Here is a 24,305-nt window from a genome sequence, read left to right as displayed (position 1 = left end):
TATTCTCCAGTGCACATGGAACATTCTCCAGAATAGACCACATACTGGGACACAAATCAGCCCTCAGCAAGTATTAAAAGATCGAAATAATACCGTGCATATTTTCAGACCACAATGCTATGAAACTCGAAATCAACCACAAGAAAAAATTGGAAAGTTAACAAATACTTGGAGACTAAAGAACATCCTATTAAAGAATGAATGGGCCAACCAAGAAGTGTAAAAGGAATGGAAGCCAATGAAAATGATAACACCACAACCCAAAACCTCTGGGATGCAGCAAAAGAGATCATAAGAGGAAAGTATATAGCAATCCAGGCCTTCAAAGAAGGAAGAAAGATCTCAGATACACAACCTGACCTTAAACCATAAAAAGCCTGAAAAACAACAGCAAATAAAACCCCAAACCAGCCGAATACAGGAAATAATAAAGATTAGAGCAGAAATTAATGCTATTGAAACCAAAAAAACAGTAGAACAGATCAATGAAAACAGAAGCTGGTTCTTTGGAAGAATTAACAAAATTGATAAACCACTAGCCAGTTTGATCAAAAACAAAAAGGAAAGCACCCAAATAAATAAAATCAAGAATGAAAGAGGAGACATCACAACCAACATGGTAGAAATAAAAACAATAATAAGAGAATATTATGAGCAATTACATGCCAATAAAATAGGCAATCTGGAAGAAATGGACAAATTCCTAGAAACATATACATTACCAAAACTGAAACAGGAAGAAATAGAAAAATTGAACAGACCCATAACCAGTACAGAAATTGAATTAGTAATCAAAAATCTGCCAAAAAACAAGAATCCAGGGCCAGATGGCTTTCCAGGGGCATTCTACCAAACATTTAAGGAAGAGTTAACACCTATTCTCTTGAAGCTGTTCCAAAAAATAGAAATGGAAGGAAAACTTCCAAACTCTTTCTATGAGGCCAGCTTTACCTTGATTCCAAAACCAGACAGAGACCCACTAAAAAGGAGAACTATAAACCAATTTCCCTGATGAACATTGATCAAAAATCCTCAACAAGATATTAGCCAACTGACTCCAACAATACATTAAAAAAATTATTCACCATGACCAAGTGAGAATTATACCTGGGATGCAAGGCTGGTTCAATATCTGCAAAACAATTAATGTGATTCATCACATCAATAAAAGAAAGGATGAGAACCATATGAACGTCTCAAGAGATGCAGAGAAAGCATGACAAAATACTTTCTTGATAAAAGTATCAAGCATCCTTTCTTGATAAAAACCCTCAAGAAGGTAGGAATAGAAGGATCATACCTCAAGATCATAAAAGTCATATATAAACGACCCAACGCTAATATCATCTTCAATGGGGAAAAACTGAGAGCTTTCCTCCTAAGGTCAGGAACAAGACAGAGATGTTCTCTCACCACTGTTATCCAACATAGTATTGGAAGTCTTAGCCTCTGCAAATCAGAAAACACAAAGAAATAAAAGGCATCTAAATCGGCCAGAAGGAGGTCAAACTTTCACTCTTCGCAGATGACATGATACTCTATATGGAAAAACCAAAAATTCCACCAAAAAAATGCTAGAACTGATTCATAAATTCAGCAAAGTGACAAGATATAAAATCAATTGTACAGAAATCGGTTGCAATCCTATTCACCGACAATGAAGCAACAGTAGAGAAATCAAGGAATTGATCCCATTTACAGCTGCATCAAAACCCATAAAATACCTAGGAATAAATCTAACCAAAGAGGTAAGAAATATATACACTGAAAACGATAGTAAGCTTATGAAAGAAATTGAAGAAGACACAAAAAAATGGAAAAAGATTCCATGCTCCTGGATAGGAAGAACAAATATTGTTAAAATGCCAATACTACCCAAAGCAATCTATTCAATGCAATCCCTATCAAACTAACACCATCATTCTTCACAGAGCTAGAACAAATAATTCTAAAATTTGTATGGAACCAGAAAAGACCCCAAATAGTCAAAGCAATCTTGAAAAAGAAAACCAAAGCAGGAAGCATTACAATCCCGGACTTCAACCTATACCAAAAAAAGCTTGTAATCATCAAAACAGTACATTACTGGAACAAGAACAGACACTCAGATCAATGGAACAGAATAGAGAACCCAGAAATGGACCCACAAACACATGGCCAACTAATCTTTGACAAAGCAGGAAAGAATATCCAATGGAATAAAGACTTTCTCTTCAGCAAGTGGTGCTGGAAAAACTGGACAGCAACATGCAGAAGAATGAACCTGGACCACTTTCTTACACCATACACAAAAATAAACTCAAAACGGATGAAAGACCTCAAAGTAAGACAGGAAGCCATCAAAATCCTCAAGGAGAAAGCAGGCAAAAACCTCTTTGATCTGTAGCAACATCTTACTCAACACGCCTCTGGAGACAAGGGAAACAGAAGCAAAAATGAACTACTGGGACCTCATCAAAATCAAAAGCTTCTGCACAGTGAAGGAAACAATCAGAAACCTAAAAGACAATCGACAGAATGGGAGAAGATATTTGCAAATGCCATATCAGATGAATGGTTGGTATCCAAAATCTATAAAGAACTTATCAAACTCAACACCCAAAAAACAAATAATCCAGTGAAGAAATGAGCAAAAGACATGAACAGACACTTCTCCAAAGAAGACATCCAGATGGCCAACTGACACATGAAAAAATGCTCAACATCACTCATCATCAGGGAAATACAAATCAAAACCACAATGAGATACCACCTTACACCAGTCAGAATGGCTAACATTAACAGCTCAGGCAATAATAGATGTTGGCAAGGATGCTGAGAAAGAGGATCTCTTTTGCATTATTAGTGGGAATGCAAGCTGGTACAGCCGCTCTGGGAAACAGTATGGATGGTCCTCAAAAAATTAAAAATAGAACTCCCCTACAACCCAGCAATTGCACTACTAGGTATTTATCCAAGGGATACAGGTGTACTGTTTCAAAGGGACATATGTACCCCAATGTTTATAGCAGCACTATCAACAATAGCCAAAGTATGGGAAGAGCCCAAATGTCCATTGATGGATGAATGGATAAAGAAGAGGTGGTATATATATGTGTATACACACACATACACACACACACACACATACACACACACAATGGAGTATCACTTGGCAATCAAAAACAATGAAATCTTGTCATTTGCAACTACTTGGATGGAACTGGAGGGTATTATGCTAAGCAAAATGAGTCAGAGACAGGCAAATATCATGACTTCACTCATATGAGGACTTTAAGAGATAAAACACATGAACATAAGGGAAGGGAAATAAAAATAATATACAAACAGGGAGGGGGACAAAACATAAGATATTCTTACATATGGAGAACAAAAGAGGGTCACTGGAGGGGTTGTGGGAGGGGGGATGGGCTAAATGGGTAAGGGGCATTAAGGAATCTACTCCTGAAATCATTGTTGCACTATATGCTAATTTGGATGTAATTTTTTTAAAAAGTACAATTAAAAAAAAAAACTTAGGTAAGTAAAACAACTTTTTAAAACTGTCATGGATATTGACCGTTATTGTCAGAAACCAGGTTTCATGATTCTCAGTCCAGGGCTAGTGTTTGTTTTTGTTTTGATATCGAATGCACATTCCTTTATTTTATACTTAGGAAAGAAATCACCCACTCTTCTTCTTTATTCCCTCCCCAGCCTTCTTCTGCAAATATTAAAAATTAAAACCAAATGAAGTTAATTATTATTTTTCTTCAATGTGGTTTTCATAATTGTTAGGGTTTAAATTTTTACAAGTGGCCAATGTCCAAGCGACTTATAGAGTAATACTGATAAAAGGAAAATTCCATATTACAAGTTAGCAAATTCTAGTACAAAAATAGTTTGTGTGTTAGAATACCCTTTCCTTTTTAGAAAAAAAATTAAAGTGTATTTTTTTATTTTTCAGAGAGAGAGAGCATGCACAAGTGGGGAAGGGGCAGAGGGAGAGAATCTCAAACAGTTTCCACACCACCACCATAGAGACTGATGCGGGGCTGGAACTCACAAACCGTGCGAGATCACAACCTGAGCCAAAGTCGCGCACTCAACTGGCTGAACTACCCCGGCGCCCCATAATAGCCTTTCCTTTTAAAACTGTGGAATCTTCACAAATTCGCATGTCATCCTGGCTCAGGGGTCATGCTAATCTTCTTTGTATCATTCCAATTTTAGTATATGGGTTGCCAAAGCAAACACCAGTACTGTTTCTTATGCTTTAATGCCTGGTTTAGATAAGAAAATGCTTCAACGGTATCAAGAGCTACATAGTCATCAAGGGTTAAGTTTAGTTGACCAGCTGAATAGAAGATTCAGATTTTATGTACTTATCATAAATTACTCTACTGCTAACCAGAGTTTCTGAATAGCAGTGAGAACACAGATAATAGCATTACTTATGCCCTGAGTTGGTATCAAGCCAGTCAAAAGCAAATAAAGTTGATCCTTACATCAACCTGTAAATGTATGATTTCCAGCAACTTTTATGAAATACTGAAAATGATTTTCAACCTACATTCTACTTTTATAGACTGGTGATCCTCTTTGGACTCAGGAACTAGATGGGAACCCATGAACCCATGATTTTTCACATCCCTTTTAACAAGGACATTCGTTGTCTCTAATATCCTATATCAAACCATCATCTTACGTAACAGGAGCCCAAGAACACCCACTTCATAATAAATGTAAGGACTATATGAATTTGGATTTTGATGTATTCATTGAGAACTTTTTTTCATCATGCAAAAAATGAATTTTTATGGTAAATACTGGTCAAGGTGGACTTTCCAGTCTCAAATACTCAAGGCTTTTTTAAAATATAACCTTCAGATCTAGGATAAAATAAACAGACTGGTTTTGTTGTAGACACATATTTGTCACCAGCATCACCTATGGGTATTTCATAGGTAGGTGCACACAGCTCTCTGAGAAGGGAAGAAGGTAAGACCCTACCTTTAAAATATGCTTTTTATATAAGTGACATTTTTTCATGTTGTCAGCCTTCAATTTTCCACCGATGCACTTACAAGTTTTCACCAACACCTGAATGCAAATGTGACACCAACCCTGAATGAAGCATGGCTTTCCTTGCAGAGCCTTTGGTGCTGAAACAATGGGAAGTAATAAACACTCACCACTGGCCCTTTTCCACAGTGAAGTTACTCATTGCAAACTCACCAACAACTTTTGACCTCTAGACCCAAAGACTATCAATTACCCAGCTTACAGAGGTAGAATATAGTGAACCAGCAGCATCATTTGGCTGTCACCCAGTTAACATTCCATCATAGGTTGAAAAGCAATTTGTCCAATATTTCAACTGCCAGGGAGAATTCTTTATTAGCTTTTGGATAGGTTTGCCTTTCAATCGGATGATTTGAATAGCTTCTGTGGTAGGAGAGATGCTGCCCTCAGATAATGATTTTGCATTTCACCTCATCATTAATGCTTTGGACCTCAAGGGAAGTCACTGTGCCTTTTATGAAGGTCGAAGCATTTTATAACCTTAATAAAGACTCATAGCCTCAGGAATAGCAAGTGTGAGCAAGTGTGGGGGATTGACTGAATAAAAATATAACTAAATTGGCACTTTAGACTACACTCTTTGGAGGTTTTCAAATGCAAATCAACAGTTAAAGAGTACAATGGCACCCCAAACTTCAGTGCTATTCAAAAAAACACACACACACAGAGAAAGTGGCATTCAAAGAAAAACGAGAGAAATTATCTTTTTCTTTTTTTCCAGAAAAGCTTTTGTCTGTAGTGTTATGTTTAATTGCTAAATATTTTACATTGGGTGCTATAGCAGTTTGATTGATTTGAATTAAAAACAATAATCATGGTGATTCTTAGTTATTGTAAATGTATTTGTATATATCATGTAGGTCACTGAATCTTGAAGTGTGAAATGAATACAATAACCAAGGGTGATTATGAAAACTACTCCACCAGCTACATTTCCCAAGGTCACTCTGTCCCAAATATTACTAACAAATTACTGCTTTCAATAACTTACCTAAGGATACTCTCCAGAGGAATCGTTTCAATTTAAAAATTCAATGGACTCTTTCAGTTTTCCTAGGCTTCTACTTCTTTCCTTCAGGCATAGTTTACTGGCTATACTTCTGTTCACAGGAACTGAGTAACAAAAAACAGAAGCCCCAATGACAGGCATTGTGATAAATTATATCTCATCTTCTTTGACTGTTGTAGAAACTTTTAGAACAAGGCGTATTATTCCTATTTATAGACTGGGGATTGGAGAGATGAAATAATTTTGCAAGGTCATGTTCCTGAGGAGTATCAGGGCTAAATTCTGCTGAAATCATCCAGTTTTTCAAGTGTAGAAAACCATACTATCTACTGCAGCAATAGAGAGCACAAACCAGGAGGGCAGGGGAATGATCTAGAATAGGACAGTGCTTGGAATACCCAAAAGGATCCTACAAATGATAAGACACCTGACTAAAAGGCTGGTTCTCAGGGTTAACCCTGGGGAGTCTGACTGTGACAGGCCAAGCCTAAGGCAAGAAAGGGTCTGATTTAAGTTATCAGCCTGAAGGTGAAACTCAATAGTCAGCTTTGTCCACTGGCAACTGCCTAGAAGGCTACTGAGTTTTCTAAGCAATTATCCCATAAACTACAGGAAAGTTACAAATTTTCAACTTCATTTGTGCATTACTCTATGAATTTGAGCTATGTGAGGGCAGGGTATGGATCTTTCACTTTATCTCAAATATCTAGAAAATGCTTGCTAAAAGGTTAAGTTCTCAATAAATTAGTAATAAATGAAGGTGATCAAAATTCAAGCTAGGCAGAGGAAAAAAGTCAGGGTTAGGGTTCAGATACCCATCCTAAACCCAAGGCCATGGTTTCTGGGGATAGGTAGCACTCAGCAACTGAAACATGTTAGTGTGCCCAAGAATTCCAAAATAGGAGCAATACTTATTAACTAACTCCTTCATTAAGATCTGCCACGTCAATATATTGACTTTTAAAATCAGAGCTTCCTTTGAACTGTCTAGACTTGCATTACAGAGCAGAAAGCCTTTCAATTATTTGAGGTTTATTCAATATATTTCTACTTTTTTGAAATTTGCCGATATACCCACAATTAACCTAAACCTGGAACTGACCTATCCTGGGTCATTCACTCCAGTCTTGTCTCAGCACAGGCCCTAAAATGTCTTGATGCTCCTAATTTAACCTTTGTTCATTCACTCAGTAACTCCTTTGTTCTCAAATATTAAAACCAAACTATTTTTGGTTTGGTTTTTGTTTTTCTCAAATATTAAAACCAAACTAGGCTGGGGCACCTGGGTGGCTCAGTCGGTTAAATGGCTGACTTCGGCTCAGGTCATGATCTCGCGGTTCGTGAGTTCGAGTCCCACATCAGGCTCTGTGCTGACAGCTCAGAGCCTGGAGCCTGCTTCAGATTCTGTATCTCCATCTCTCTCTCTCTGCCCCTCCCCCGCTCACATCCTGTGTCTCTCTCTCTCAAAAATAAATAAACTTTAAAAAAATTAAAAAAAATAAATAAATAAACCAAACTAGGCAATGGGGAAAACATAGCTAGCTTAGTTGGCCATCCTGGAGCACACCGCTTGTTGGGGAAAACAGGAAACAATGCAAGAATTTACAATGTAAAAGGCTTTCATAAGGACAAGTACAGAATGCTAGCAAATTACATGCCTGGTATTGTTTTGTCTTCACAGACACTGCAAATCTTGAGCTGATCTATATTCCTTCTTTGCTTTTAAACTGGGACAGTTCAAGCTGGATGTGCAGTATGTGCCTGCAGTGATAGGAACTAACTTCATCCTTTCCTGATCTTGGTTTCCAATTGTCTCATTTCCTTCACTACTAACTTCATTAACATCCTTTCCAAGTTGCTCAATGAGCAGGATGAGATGGGGTATGATAAATATATACACCATCCCAGAAATACTCCTCTTATCTATTAGGTGTATGGTGACTTTGTACATAGCAAATTGTTCCGTGTATTTATTTTTCTTCCTGGAAAACTACACTGAGAGTAAGATAGAAATTTCCCTAATATTTAAATGTTTGAGGGGCCTGAGGTATTACTTCCAATACAATGAAGTAAGACAGGGGTATAAACACTGTACATTCATTTATTCATTCATACCTTCCTTCATTCACCACTTAGTTATTACAGGGCCATTTTGCACTAGGGACTTTTTTAAGCACTGGGAGATTAAGTAGTACAAATTTTAAAAAGGTCAAAGTCTTTGCCCTCATGGAGACTGCATTCTACAAGAAGAGATAAACAACAAAATATGCTGTGTTCAAAGATGAGACATTATGATAAAAGATGAGCAAGGAAGGGGAATACGGATAGGTTATCGTTTCATACAAGAAGGAGAGAGATGGAATCCCTGTTAGTATGTCTAAGGAATATGTAAAAATGGTCATGAGGTTTGTCTGAGCCATGAAGGTATCCCTGGTCAGGAGGATTTCTAGGGAAAACCTTATAAGCAGAGAAAACAAAGACTGCAAAGACCCAAATACAGGAGTTTGTTGGCAAGTTTGAGGAATACTGAGGAGGCCACTGTGACTGGACAGAATGATGCAGGTGAGAGGCAGTAAGGTCAGAAAGGTAGGGCTCTTTCAGACTGTCACAAGAGCAGGAAGGAAACAGTGGCCATTTCAGAGATTCTGAAACAAACCAGGAGAGCAAAGACCATGGCTTAGATGAGAGTGGTGTTTGTAGAGATGTTGTGAAATAATCAGACTCCAGAGACATTCCAAGGGGAAAGCTGAGAAGTTTGGCCAAAAAATGTGAGGCTGGACGTGATCAGCCAGATTTCCAGGAATAGGAAATAGGCAGAGCACTGGTCAAGTTGAGAAGATTGAGCAAAATTCAGGTGGGCACATACACTCAAGCAAGGGGGACCCTGAGCACAGAAATGAGGATTTGGGTAAAAGCCAGAAATGAAAAAGGGGCAACAAAGAATGGAGTAGCAGCAAGGAGATGGAGAAAAGCAATCTCAGGACTGAGAGCAACCTCATTTTAAGCTCAGGGAAACCCAAAAGCTGTGCTGATTGCCAATAACCAGGAACCACTGACAGCAACCACAGGGCCAGCTCTCCTACTGCCTTCCATCAGTTGCAGGCACCTCATCAAGTCTGCCCACAGAATTCTGGCCTTGGACCTGTCTTATGGAGAAAAGTGACGTACAAGGAGTTACTTGAGTAACTATCACTAATACATTCTTTACGTGAATTTCTGCATTAATCCACCTGTAGGTGAGTTCTCCTTGAGAACAAATTGGTCATGATGTCATGTGCCTTTTCTTTTCATGTGTACTTAAGTGTTTCTTCATGAATATGATTACATTTTCATCTGTGTGTTTGCTCTGACATTCCCGATGACAGGAGACAGTTTTAAGAGGTGATATGTGTGGGACTCTTTCTATTCATACCTCCCAAACTGTCACTCCCTCCATACTGGCCAAAACCAAGGCTGATTTGTGCTACCCCAAGACAGAGGGAGCCCCTTAGATTTGTATACCAACCAGTCTCGCTCCCCAGGGCCAGAGCCTTTATTTCACTGACAACTGATAACATTTTTAACTCTTATAATGAGATATTTAGATCACAACAATGCTATTAGGTTGTATCCATCGGGGATTGTATTCATGAGGCTAAGCATAAGCTCTTTTAATGTTAAAACACTTAATATACGTATTAAATATATTGATAAAATATATTCTAAATGTAACATTTTATGTATTTTTATATATATTATATATTATTTATTTTATATATGTACTTTTGCTGCATTATAATGAATGATTCAGCTCGCTCTAGGATAAGATTCCTATTTCCCAACTCTACAAATTAGGTGTTATTAAAATAAAAATATGCATGGCATTTTAAATTCTTTTTTAACCTTTATTTATTTTTGAGACAGAGAGAGACAGAGCATGAACAGGGGGAGGGTCAGAGAGAGAGAGACACAGAATCTGAAACAGGCTCAGAGCTGTCAGCACAGAGCCGGACACCGGGCTCAAACTTACAGACCGCAAGACCATGACCTGAGCCGAAGTGGGCCGTTTAACTGACTGAGCCACCCAGGTGCCCCATAAATATGCATGGTATTTAAAGAGCAGAACCCTCCTTTCTCTTGCTTGAAGAAAGAAAAGTTTTTTTTTTTTTTTAAGCTGTGAATGATATGGGAAAAACTAATGGAAGTAAAACTGTTAAACTGAAAGATTAGCAAAAAGAGAGAGAGAGAGAGAGAAAAGAACTAATTTCATGAAGGACTATGGGGGAAAAGGAAGAATCTAAGAGTGAGATTATACCTCTGGACAATGATGCTCTTATCCCCTGGCCTGTGGGAGGAAAGAAAATGAATGAGTAAGCTAAAGACTCCCAAGATAAAATTATGTTTGTAAATATTTCCATGCACTTAAAGAATAATTCTTTCTCCCTAATATAATGAAATGTATCATCTGCTGTCACCTAAAAAAACAAAACAAAAAAACAAAAAAAAAACAACATAAAACAAACAAACAAACAAACAAAAAAAGCATTTTCTTCCAGAAGTTTGTGTCTGAATTTCAGTAGCTCCTAGCAGGTGGAAGGTTCTGTGTTAGAAAGTGATGAAGAGAAACAAACAGACTTGGGACTTGAAAATCAAATCAGTTTTCAGAAGAAAGTGATCAGCCTCTAAAGCTCATGTCTAGTGACTTGAATCTATTTTAAAATGTGTTTTTAAAAAGCCTTAAGATTCCAATTTTATTCCTATGATATATGGTTTTGGAGTACAGAAGTCCTGAATATAATTCTTCATTAATTTCCAAAACAGATTTATCATTATTATAAGTTTTATGAGGACCATAAAAATAATAATTGCTGTTAATAGTTACAGAAGCCCACTTACAAAATAGAAAAGTGAGCAAAGGTTATAACAACTCACATACATACACATACAAACTCTACACAAAGATCCATGAAAAGAAAACCGTTCAACTTCATAACTAACTCAATAAAAACAATGCCATTATTTTCACCTATCAAATTGATAAGATCTCTCTAAAAGATCATATTCAAGTTGACAATGAATCTTTTATGAAATAGATGGGCCTTCTTATCCATTGAATGGATGATAAATTGGTATTTTTAGGGGACAGGTTTGGCAATATGACCCAAAATCACTAAAAATGTTAATACATTTTGATCCAGATATTTTACATCTGGGAATTTACTCTGAGAAAATAAGCGTTGAATTATACATTGATGTCAAGTGGTGTTATCAAAGTGTTAATTGTAATAATGAAATATTATGAAGATGCAAATACTCAAGAATAAAGAATATTTTAATAAATTATGGTATGCTATGTGGAGATTAAGTATAGCTTGAAATGACGTACTTTATTTTAACAATTTTTAGGAAATCTTTTCTAACATAACACAAAAGAAAAATTAAGATATAAACTATAGATTTGGTAGGATTACTGTTATTCTAAACACATATATATGTATGGATATACACACATAAATAAATAAATGATCTCCACATGGTATATAGGGAAAAATTTTTTTAAACATCAATTAATCAAAACATTAGCTGTGATTTCTTTGTAAGACTAAGAGTGACTTTTATTAAATTTTCTTATTTGCCTATTTCTCTAAACTAGTTTGTAAGCCAGAGAGATGGAGATAAACATGGGTTTTTGAAACCTTGTATTCTGTGCAGAGTGGGTGCTTAGTTGTTTAAGTGAAGGCAAAAAAATGAACAGGCAAATGCAGCCATTTAATATCTCTGAAGCCCAGCCTTGCAGAGAAAGCCGCAAAATGACAACTCTGAGGATAATGTAAGGGTGACCAAGGGAAGCAACATGAATATTTTCTCTTATGAAAGAACCATGAGATTTTGCATATTTAATGTAAAGCTGTGAAAATGTCTGCTTTCATGATCTGATATGAAAGATCTGCACACATAAAAACTCCTCAGAGTTCCATTTGTCTATTTTGCTGGAAGACTGAGTCAGTCTCTCCTGGGAGGCCACCTTACCTTTCACAGATGCTGGATGCCATGGTGAGCCAACATTCACCCAAATAGGACATAGGCTCATTTTATTGATATATTTTTGTGTGTGAGAAATAGGAATGCTATTTTCCACATGCCTACTGATGACATAGCATTACAGCATACTTTCACTTTCTTCAAGTGTTGTGCATTCCTTTCTCTACACTTTTGTTCATTTTCTTATTCCTCTTAATATGAACCTTATTTTCTCCTCTGGTCATACAAGTCTAATATCTACTCCAAGTCCCAAGATAAGTCACCCAGTACCCATGAAAACCTCTTGACTCAATAGTCCTCAATGTATCTCTCCTTCTATCATTTAAAGCTCTACACAATTCAACAACTGATCACAGAGTAGTTTTTTTCCATAGCTTTCCAATTAGTCTGAGGTTATTAGAAAGTAGAAAAATGGAGGTACAATTATCCTGTTTTTTTTTCCCCCAATGCCTCAGTGCTGATCACACTCAATAAAGGCTAATTGAATGATTTCCAAACATGTTTGAAGTAGTTCAATGTTCCTTCAGCAGGTTTTTAGCAAAACATTTCAATGCACTGGGTACCATGATGTTTTTAGAGAGAATACTCCAAGGAACATAAGAGAACTTGGACCAGATGGGTCCTCATTTCAATATGGCAGGGGAACATTTCCAAGGCTGAAGGACTACTTTCCACCTCCTCCTGTGTAAACTCTGGCTTGTCACACCTTAATTATTTAACAGCCCCTGCCTGGCATGAAACCAAAAGAGACTGGCTCATTAATGTTCCATTCCAACACACATTCTTTCCAAAAGCCTTTAAGAAACTCATGAATATTTCATTGTCTCTATAAGTGCCAGGAAGATGGCACCATTATCTAAGAAACCGAATGCTACTTGCTAGGTTTGCTTCCTTGAGCAACTTAAACCCAAACAGGGTACATTCCCTTCAACAATCCTTTCTGTGAGCCCATACCCATTAACAGGTGACATAAATGAAAAGCAGAATCTTAAAGAGGGCATTTAATAAAAGAAGGCGTGTTGGGGGTTGGGAGGGAGGCGTTCTTCTCTTTAAAGGCAGATACCTGCTTGAGATTGTATATACAAACTCAATTAGAGCTGAGGAGAGATTAATAAAGTTTAATCTAATCTAATTTCTTAGAAGCACTTACTGAAAATTAAAAAAAAAAAGAAAGAAAGAAAAAAAGAAACTGAGGGAGGTAAATCTGACCACAGAAAATATTTTAATAGACAAGGGAAAAAAAGACTCAGGTCTTTTTCCTTTCTTTACTACCCCCCCCATTTTTTTTTCTTTTTAGAGACAACTTACTTCAAGCCAAGAAAACTCTAGGGAGTTTGAATATTTAATGTTATGCTTTCCCACCCTCTTCTTTCACACTCTTCCCTATATGCTCAAGAGCCATATGATTGGGGCCATAAGGAAAAGCTGCTTTACTCAAATATATCCAAGCTGTGAGCCAATTTTGAAAATAGAAACTAAGAAAAAAAAGAAAAAGAAAAAGTGTACCACATTTCGAAGTACCCCAGGTCCACAATGGCTAGTGAATTATGATTATGCATTAGGGCATAATCATAAATCTTGGGCTTGTTAAATGAGATTATATTTTCCAAATACGTATTCTATTGAATATGTATATATGACACCCTAGAATTCCTACAGAAGGTATAGGCATTGTTTTCCCATTTTATAGGTGAGAAAATGAACATGGAGAAGTTAAAATGATTTGTCTCAAGAAAATACATACTTATCTGATGGTAGATCTAACTGTAAAATGCACACCTTCTATTCAGTCCAGATCTCTTTAATTGAAACTACGTGCTGTATTCGTAAGGGACATTCCTTTCCTGGAGTCTTAATATTCTCTGGGGAAAGATTAACTCCAATATAAGCACTGCTTCAAAGTATTTTAAAATTGGGTGCAAGACCTAGTTCAAAACTGGTATGAAAAACTTGGAAAAATCTCCAACTGACAATTATCTTTTTTTCCATCATTTAAAAATAATGTTTGAAAATATATGACCACTAAGAATGACATTTAGAACACAGAACTGGATGCAAACTCAACAGCCCAGTACCATTCATCTGAATTCTTCATTAGACCATGTTCCTTTCTTTTTGTTCCCAAAGGCATATTTTATTCTATCTTCATGGAAAGGACAGGTCATTATCTGCAGTATGACAACAGAAGAGATGACTGAAATGTAGATTGGCCATAACTAAAATAATAATAGAGTTACCATATTATAGCTTTGGCTAGTAGCGTGCACTTTTTTATGTAACTAAATATAATTCTGGATATAATCTCTGGAAATTAAAATTTGCTGTAGTTTGGAATTGTTTCCCTGATAACCAATCCAGTACTTTTACCTACAGCACTCATTCTTCTGTGGCCAGTCAACTTTGCATGTAGGCAGTTGCATACAACAAATAACATTGAGTGATTTCAGGGTCACAGAGAAGACACTAACCCTACTAGTCCCCACCTAGTGACAGAAAGTATTGCTAAGAGCAGTGGTGCTTGTAAGAGTCAGCCACTGCAGTGCAGTTCCCAGAAAACCCTGACATGGGACACAGAATCAAGACCTTACACGCCAGCCCTGCAGAGTGAAAAAAGTTTCAGGCTACTTGAATGGATTTCTCAGACAGAAGTGGCCCTCAAATCCTCACCATCTATAGCCATCTACCAAATGAATATTGGATGGATGTGTTAAATCTATTTAGGTGAGGTTAATTATTATTCTTTTCAAACATTTCAAAGAAACCAGGAAAAGGAAGGCAGACACAAAAATTTGCAAGACTGTATGAACTAAATACTTTTGACACAAATGTCACAAATGCATTGATTGAGCTTATATAGGGCAAGATCCTTGGACTGGGAAGCAGAGAAACTGAATTGTAATTCCAGATCTGTCACTAAGTAAAAATAAATGTATCTTCCTAGCCTATCTTCCTAGGCTGTGTCAGGATTAGGTAACTAATGTGAAAGTCAGACAATAATATAAATGCAAGTGCTCATAGTAGTATATTAGTATAAATATTATTAATAAAAAGTTAATATACAGTTATAGAAATATCTAAGTATCTTATCACATAATGTAACTATGCAGCTTTATAATTTGCACAATACATATTTATAACTAAGGAGATTGTTAGTGGCCCAAAAACTAAAATTAAAAATAATTGTACTAGAATGTTCTAAAAATTCCCTGGTAATGTTCATCAGAATTCTGGGAAATAGGAATTGTTTTCTTTTCTAACTTATATCCTAGATTCCTATTTCTGAAATTTAATACCATGTCTTTTCTTTAGAATCTCATTTCCCAATTAAGCAATTTCAATGTATATAGTGGTTAAACATCAATAAAACATGTACTGCATTCACTTGTGTTCAAATCTGCTTTTAGCCCTGGGGAACATACAGAAGTAGAATACAACCCTATCATGGAAGAAGTTTAAAATGTATCCTCATGGGAGTTTACAATAAGTTACAGATTTTTTTTTTAGGATTAGAAGTTTAGAGCTAAAATATGGTGTAAGACAGGATTCCCTATAATCCCCAATGGAAATGAGGCACTGTGGATCATTCATACATTCCTTCTCATCCTATCATGTTTTAACATCTCCTTTAACCCCATACATACATCTAGTGACAATATCACCTTGCTCCTTATCTTTAGCCAAGCTTCTTGGAAGCCTGTTGTTTCCTGGGGTCTTGCTTGCATTGCACCACTTACTCAAGGCAATCACTAACACCAGTTACACACAATTGAAGTTTTATCTGAAAAATTCTACCTAGAAATGCTAGTTCCACTTGGGAAGTAGTCTACACATACCCCAAGTTATTACAGGAAAGAGTTTTTCTTTCTGCCACTACAGTACATAGCTAGGCATCTTTTCCATCTCTGCTGTCAGGTTCCTCTCTCTTTGCTGCGTGACCATGATTCCTTGCCACATGCTACAGGTGTTTGTTATGGTAGCACTCTACTTCTATATTAGTGAGTATAAAGATAAATTCTATTTTAAACACCCAATGCCTTAAAATAATAATGATAAAATCTCTTTCTCTCTTCCACCAGGACAAATGGAACCAAAGGACTCTGAAACAGTAGAACCACATGATAGAAGGAACCCAGATCCTTAAGTTGCAACTAGGGAAACTGTCGTCTTATTATTATTATTATTATTATTATTATTATTATTATTAAGCTGTGTGATGAGCAACACAAAATACTCTCAGTGTTTAGTCACTGAACTTTTTGGATTCTTATAACAAGTAGAATTAACCTGACTAATAAACTATTCCTCTTAAAATCCTACCCATTTCATTGAACACTACCATTATAAACCCAGTTGCTTAAACAGGAAACCTGGGCATGAGTTTGGTTTTTACTTATTTTTTATTCCCTTCTTCTAACTCTCACAAAGACTTTTTGATTCTACCTCCATATGTAGCATCTTTGATATGTGTGTATTTCTTTGTACCACCAGTACACAATCTCATTTCTGGTTACCAATATTCTTTCCCAAATTTCACAGCCGCAAAAAGCACTTTATCCTTCATTTCAACTTCTAGACCCAATAATTCATTTTCCACATGGCATCTTGAGTGATCTTTTAAGGGTCCAGCCTGGTCATATCATTTCCCTGCTTATTATCTTCCAAGCAATTGCTATTGCCACAGGATACAGTTCTAATTACTTAGATCAGTTATTAAGACCTCTCATGACCTACCCCTTTTCCTCATCAGCCTCAATTTTCCACTTCCCCTTCAACTTTACACACTTTCTTGAAGGCACCATTCTCTGTTATGCCTCTGAGCCTTTGCAATCTTTAACTTTTACCTAAAGCTCTTACCATGACTTCATGTCCTCTTCCTCTTTGTTTTCCATTTTAAACTTTGCTTCTTGAAAGTCCTTCTTGACTCCCTAAAATAACTGGATTATGTGACTCATGTCACAATGTCACAGAACACTGATCTCATCTGTGAACACTGATCTCATCTGTAACCTCTGTCTTTTTGTCATTTTCCTTAAACCCTACATTCCTTATGGTCAGGGACTGGGGCTCAGAGTTGCTCAATACATATTGAATAAGTGAAAAATTAACCCTCTCTTTGTATAAACAGTTACTTGCAGAGATATCAGTATTTTAAGACTAGAGTCTTTAAAAACTCCAAAGTTTATAAGAAGTCTTACCTGCTGTTTTAAATGCAAAACATTTTCACAATTTTGCACCTCTTTGGTATATGGAATATATATAGGGCTAATGGCCAAATATCTAGAAAAAAAAGCTAGAAGTTTGATATTACTATTTATATTCTGACATTTCTTTATTTTAAATATGGAATGCTTCATGAATTTGTATGTCATCCTTGTGTGGGGGCCGTGTTAATCTCTATATCATTTCAATTTTAGTGTATGTGCTGCTGAAGCAAGAACTATATTCTTACATTTCTATTCCATAAGCTAATTATTTAAAAAAGTTTGCCTATGGCTACAGACACTCACAAATACGCATAAATGAAAGTACTGCACTTTTCAAATATAGGTGAAATTCAAAAGACCTGCATGCCTATCTAGAAGCACATTCACCAGATATATCCATATAAACACAATTCCAATCAAGGCAAAAGATTGAACTTAAATTAACAAAAGGCCCTTAGAATCAAAATAAACAAGAAAATCTAATTTAATCATACTGCAGTGTTCATCCTTTCAGTAGTCCCAATTTTACCCTTGACAATCATCAACACCATTTCTTATGATTTTCTTTTTGTGATTTATCCAAAAAAATGTAAACAAACTCATCTAAATGGGCTCATCTCAAAATGCTGAGTTCTATTTAATAAATTCCCTTTTATTGGAATCAATTTCTTTGTGCCCAAAAACCCCAAGTGAGTCATTAAAGCAATTATTGTGACTGTGTAATTTTACTGCCCAAATTACCTAAATAAATAGTATTTACTGCAGCAAAATGCAAGCTTACTGTCTTTTCACTTACTTTCAAATGGTAACTAAGAAGAACTGCTCCTGATGTTCTCAAAAATTCACACTGCTGGTGGACACAATGGTTTCTGATTCATGAGAACTCCATTGCTTCAGCCCCATAGGTGTTATGTGCTTTTAAAATATATTTACATTTGTTGTCTTATTTTTTCATATTTTATATTTAACAATTTTATCCTAACTTCATAGTTACTGGAGCTATGCAATGCAGGAGTTCTACATCAGGGCTTGACTTGCTGCATGCAACATTACACGTTTGCCACCTGCCCTAGAATTGATTCTCTTAGTCTTTTTAAAGCCATGCATAACTGTTAAAGCATCCATGCTTGTATATGAATCTGCTGATCTTTTAAATTGGACAGGTTCAAAAATTTTACTTATTTTTTATTTTTATTTTTGCATTTTATTTTAATATGAATTTATTGTCAAATTGGTTTCCATACAACACCCAGTGTTCATCCCAACAGGTGCCCTCCTCAATACCCATCACCCACCCTCCCCTCCCTCCCACCCCCCATCAACCCTCAGTTTGTTCTCAGTTTTTAAGAGTCTCTTATGCTTTGGCTCCCTCCCTCTCTTTTATTTTCTCCTTCCCCTCCCCCATGGTCTTCTGTTAAGTTTCTCAGGATCCGCATAAGAGTGAAAACATAAAAGATCTGTATGCTGAAAAGTATAGAGAGAAACTATAGACAACTATAGTTTTCTATATAGTTTTCTAAATATAAAAAAAACTATAGAAATTTCCTTCATAAGAAGGAAATTGAAGAAGATATAAAGAAATGGAAAAACATTCCATGCTCATGGATTGGGAGAATAAATATTGTTAAAATGTCAATACTACCCAAAGCTATCTACACATTCAATGCAATTCCAATCAAAAATTCTAAATCAAAAATTTTATAGATTGGCATCTATAAAAAAGGAAAAACAAAATCTGACCATTACTGAGGCTAATTTGAGGGGGTTAGGAAAGGGCTTCTTCCCTTTCATTCCAAACATTTTCTTGCCCTGCATGAAGAAAGCTCAAACCCCTTTGATCAGGCACCAATCTTCCTTCCATTCCTACATATAAAGTGGAAAATGCAAATGTTCTCAAGGGGAGAAAACTAGTGACATATATTGTCTTGTATTTAAATAATGGTTACTATCAGTTTCTAATGAATTTTTCAGAAGGAAAAGGGGAGACAATGAGGCCAATAGACATGGCAGAAAGGAGAGGCCAGGATACCAAAGACTAACTCCATCAATTTCAGAACTTTGAGGCCATTAACTCCTTCTTCTTCAACTATGATTTACTCACTCCTGACTCTAGCTGATTCACAGTTGGTGAAGGAAAGACTTCAGATCATGTGGTTCATTGTTTACCCCTCAAAATTGAACACATATTCATTTTTTTAAAGAACAGGTACCCTTTGGATACTACCTACAAATTCAGTCATAGCATGTGAAGTATCCTAAGTCCCTCGGGAATGACTAAAAAAATAAAGTAATTATTTGTCTAGTTTTAGAATTTGTTAATGTATTATAACCTCAAGAACTTTGGTTGTTTTTTTTAAAGATGTTTTGTTGACTTCAAAGGTCTTCATAATCAAACATATCACACCAAGGTAAAAATCAAAGCCAGGAGAGCCATCATTTACTAAGCTTTGAGCATATATACAAAACTATGTATTTTACACAAATAATGCTTTGAGTCCTTACAAAGACCCTACAAAGAAGATGCTATAGTCCCATTTTAAAGATAAACAACAAACCAATGCTGAAAATGTTTAAGTAATCTACTGACCAAAATCATAAAATGCGCCCGTAGAATGTATTAGATCTCAGTTCTGTATGACTCAGAGCCCCTTATGGAAAGGGGCTACCCTGACAGAAAGGTCTGTGTCCCACAGATCTGGTGCTGAATAGAATGCACCAAGAACAAAATAGAGCAAGAAAACATCAGGAAGGATCTGGAAGCTACTCTTGGTCTCCTAGATAAGCACAGTACACACTGGAGACTCATCAAGGGGCAGGCCTGTAAACAATAACACTGAAGTTGTGTCCTGATTCTACAGCCAAGACTTCAGGATTTCTGTTATGAACTCTGCTAGGTATGGGTGAACAAGTATTTATCTAAATGTGTTTGGAACATAGGAAAAAGAAGACCTTGGCACCTGATGAGGACAGTCAGGAAGTCCCTTCCTAGAAGGAATTACGATCTTCTGCAGAAGTATCTGGAGATGGAGTCGAAGGAAGTAGTATCTCACAGAGAAGAAGAGCATATCAAACCATAACTCTGGCCATTCTATGGGTTTCATAGCAATCTAACTGTTGAAGGAAGAAGGCTTCAAACTTTCTGGGATCATACTTGGCTCTCTATAAGGTCAGTCTCAACATTGGACTTTGCATACGTAAACTGGACAGCCCATCACAATGTCATATTAGGGGATGTCAATAGCTTTTTATATCTCCATTTGTGGCCTCCTACAGGCATTTACGTTTCCATGATGAGAGACCAGGGTGTTTCTCAAGAGTCTACTACTAAAATATAAATCCATAGAGAATGGGTAAAATTCAGATGATCCCTAAACATCTTGGTATAATTTGGTTTGGAACCACACTCACAAGGGTATGCCCCCATCAGAATGAAAAAAGACTTAAGTTTTGATTTAGGAGAAGAATGGAAAAGTCTGGAACATGGAGCCTTGCCCAGAGGGAGCACTGGTCAGAGCAGTGAATAACTCAACTGCCAGAAATTTGGGAAGAGCTCAAGAAATAGAGATGCTTGGTTCTGGAGGGCACTTGCAGATGTTATAAACAGTTAAAAAAAAAAAAAGTGGGTGGGGGCTGGCGCATAAAGACAAAATACAGAGTCCTCTATCTTTGTTGCATTTGCACGTACCTTTTTTCTTCAAAGTGAGTATAAACATTTCTCAATCCCTTTCATGGTTTGACATAGCAAAGGAGACACAGTCAAAGCTTGAAAATTCTTGTTGACTTGAAATATCTATTTTTTAATGAATTAAAAAAATTAATTTAGTGAAATCTGCTGCCTATTGCCCACATCACATTCTCAAGGACAAAACGTACCAAAGTGTAACCTGAGCACCATGGTAGGCATTACTCTGCCACCCAATTCTAGTTCAGAGAAAATTCATCTTCTCTTAATACATTCTTACAAAAAGAAATCATATATATAGCATTTGTAATTAAATACAAACAACTTGGAGCCCTCAACCCAGCTAGCATTTAGAGCATTTCATTTAATCAAACATATGATATATGAGTCAGCAGACTGAGATCTAATGATCATAACTCTCAAGAAAAGGGTGATTCGAAAATAGCAACCTAGGGAAGCCATCCACCAAGGGGAGCAATTAACCCAGAATGACATTCTATTCTGCTGCTTCTTGCAGATTGCATGCCACAGCACTTCACCTTGTAATTCCCATCTAGCAGCTAGGGTAGTGTGCATAGTCAAGCACTCTTCACTATAGTTTCCTCATCTATCAAGCAACTTTTCAAATGGGTTATGAAGAAGGGACAACTGGGGACTGTTGATTCATAAGATGAAACATATTTTGGGATCCTTCATAAGCAGGAAATTAACTACTTTTTTTCTTCTCTTAAAAAAATTCCTGATCTTTGGAAAAGATGAGAGGGTAATTAAAACTGCAATTAGTGACTAGGTAATAAGGAACAATGAGAATAAAAGGAAACTGGAAAGAGCTATCAGGTTAAATCTGAATCCACCCAAATTCAAAATACAGTCTGTAGTCTCAAAATAAAGGAATTGCTCAATAAATTGTGGCCAAGATTCCACATAATTCTTCCTCAAAATTGTGTGTATAGAGGTAAACCTACAATAATTTTAAGATTATTTACTATGTTCCAAAGGAGGAGGAAAAAAGCATTAGTGTCACATGTAGAAATAAGCAAAGACCAACCAAATAAAAAAAGCAAAGACTATTTATTCAGATGTTGATACAACAGGAGAACCAGCTATCATTACTTGCACCGTGACAGAGACTCAAAGACGACAAAGGAGAGAGAAAGCTTAACAGTGAAAAAAGAAGTCTTCAGGAATGCCCTGACTGAAGGCTGGTGGAATTGGGAGGATGTAGGCAGCCTAACTAGAATGCGGGAGAGAAATCCTGTGTGATTGGTTAGGGGTGTCTAATTGGCTTTCTCTGTGTGGTCCTAAATTGGTAGCTGGGACAAAAATTAACGAATCGATTGGTTACTAGAGGTAGCAATCTGGCTTCCTACAAGTAGGACTTGTAACAGACTGGCTTCCTAAGTTGTTAACTATAGATGAGAGGATGGTTTCCTAGGCAAGTTGTTGCAGGTTGTGGGTTAGAATTCTTTAATTCTTCAATTCTTCAATTCTTTGATTCTTTCTTTCTTTCTTTCTTTCTTTCTTTCTTTCTTTCTTTCTTTCTTTCTCTTTCTTTTTCTTTCTTTTCTTCCTTCCTTCCTTTTCTTTTCTCTCTCTCTCTCTCTCCCTCTCTTTCTTTCTTTAGAGAGCAAGAGTGCACATGGAGGAGGGGCAGAGAGAGGAAAAGAGAGAATCCCAAGCATGCTGACAGCCACACTGACAGCATGGATCCTAATGTGGGGCTTGAACCCACAACCCTGAGATCATAACCCGAGCCAATTTTAAGAGTCTGATGCTTAACTGAGTTACCCAGACACCCCTAGAGTTCTATTTTTATGGATTGCCTGGGTATTATTCATTTGTAAAACGAGTTTCTCACATACAGTTAAATCAACAATAAAATCTTTTAAGTTCTATAAAAGTGGAAGCCAGATGATTTTATTATTTAATAAGAAACAAATGGTAATATTAATATTAAGGTGGCCACAGAACCTATAATATCTATTAGGGAATGGAGTAAATTTGTTGGGATATGATGCAACCATTACTCCAAATATTAAAAAAAAAAAACCTACCAAATTGGGACTCTATAATTATAGAAACAAAAGATTGCCCTCTCTATTGTAAAAGTATTAATAGTCCATTAGATATTGTGGCATGCTGTTTCTGAAGGAATATATTCATCTTTGCCATTTGATCCTTTTCAAACAAATCTTGTTTAATACTGATACATATTAAATCTCAAAGTAAGTCAATCCTTATATTCTAGGTGTGTTTAATTTTTTTTACTCTAGTATGTTTTATTTCTAATTACAAAAAATTATAGAAGACCAAGACTGCCTTCTCATGGGGCTCTGAAATGGCCCAAATTTTCATAATGGGATTTCCCTAAAGAGTTTGGGCAGAGGCAACATCTGCAGAATCATGGTATTCTGTCCCAAGTAACCATATGGAAGGGGATTGTACACATCATTAATTTACTCTCTCAACAACATATAGGAAATATATGCCACGGGCAAGACACTAGTTTCTGGGGTTGTGGAGAAAACTAATATAGACCCTGCCTCAAAGAACTTAGATTCTGAAAGAGGGAGACAGATTTCTAATCAAAAAGGAGTAAATACTAATCAGTCATTCTTCTGCAAAGTCATTTCAGAAGTGTGAGATACAATAAAGATCACAGAGGAGGGTGTTCTAGGTCCTTGGAAGAGGGACATGATAAAATTTCAACGAAACTCTATCTTTTACCACTTGGACAAAATCAGGAAAGGCATTTAAGACAAGAGGACAGAGTAACCCAAGGCACAAAGCATAAAGTGGCCTAACTCATTTGAGAAACATAAATAGCTATGAATGGCCAAAAAGATAGTACATGTTGAAGAAGGGTAAAGGGAAAAATAAGAGGGTTAGTAAGGACCAGATTATGGAATGCAAGAATGTCTTACCAAGGACTTCACACTTTATCTTGTAGGCAATGAGAAGCCTTGGAAAATTTTAAGGAGGATTATATTTTTATAAAATAGCTTTTTAGAAAGATACACCCACTGCTGATACACATATACTTGTTCAAGACTAATTTTGCTTCCTTGTTGCTCTTGTAGTCAAAGGAGAAGTCTAATTTTCCAATAAGAACATTTACAATGAACCTCTTGATCAGAACCAATTTGTGTAGCAGAAATGAGATACCTAACAACTCAGGGGACAAAATTGACTTGGGACAGGAGAGAAGAAACTTGAGTCCCAAAGAAATACAGAAAACTAGCCTAAGAACAGACTTTAGAGATCATCTACCCCAACCTCTTCTTCTACATAGACAAAATGTTAACTAAGAAATTTTGTTGGAAGA

At 36.4% G+C, this 24,305-nt stretch overlaps 1 non-coding gene and 1 pseudogene across 1 annotated transcript; both read right to left on the bottom strand.

The window, feature by feature from the left end:
* Positions 1-4,129: 4,129 nt before the first annotated feature.
* Positions 4,130-4,236, bottom strand: LOC113602380 (U6 spliceosomal RNA). Its single transcript, XR_003423807.1, has one exon. It is a non-coding gene; the product is annotated as a U6 spliceosomal RNA (small nuclear RNA).
* A 13,192-nt stretch (positions 4,237-17,428) lies between these two features.
* Positions 17,429-17,528, bottom strand: LOC113602387 (uncharacterized; annotated as a pseudogene).
* Positions 17,529-24,305: the final 6,777 nt, after the last annotated feature.

The sequence above is a fragment of the Acinonyx jubatus genome, chromosome D3 (genome assembly GCF_027475565.1).
Source record: "Acinonyx jubatus isolate Ajub_Pintada_27869175 chromosome D3, VMU_Ajub_asm_v1.0, whole genome shotgun sequence".
NCBI classification, from domain to species: domain Eukaryota; kingdom Metazoa; phylum Chordata; class Mammalia; order Carnivora; family Felidae; genus Acinonyx; species Acinonyx jubatus.
Note: the sequence above shows the minus strand (reverse complement) of the source record. Positions and strands in the feature narration are given on the sequence as shown.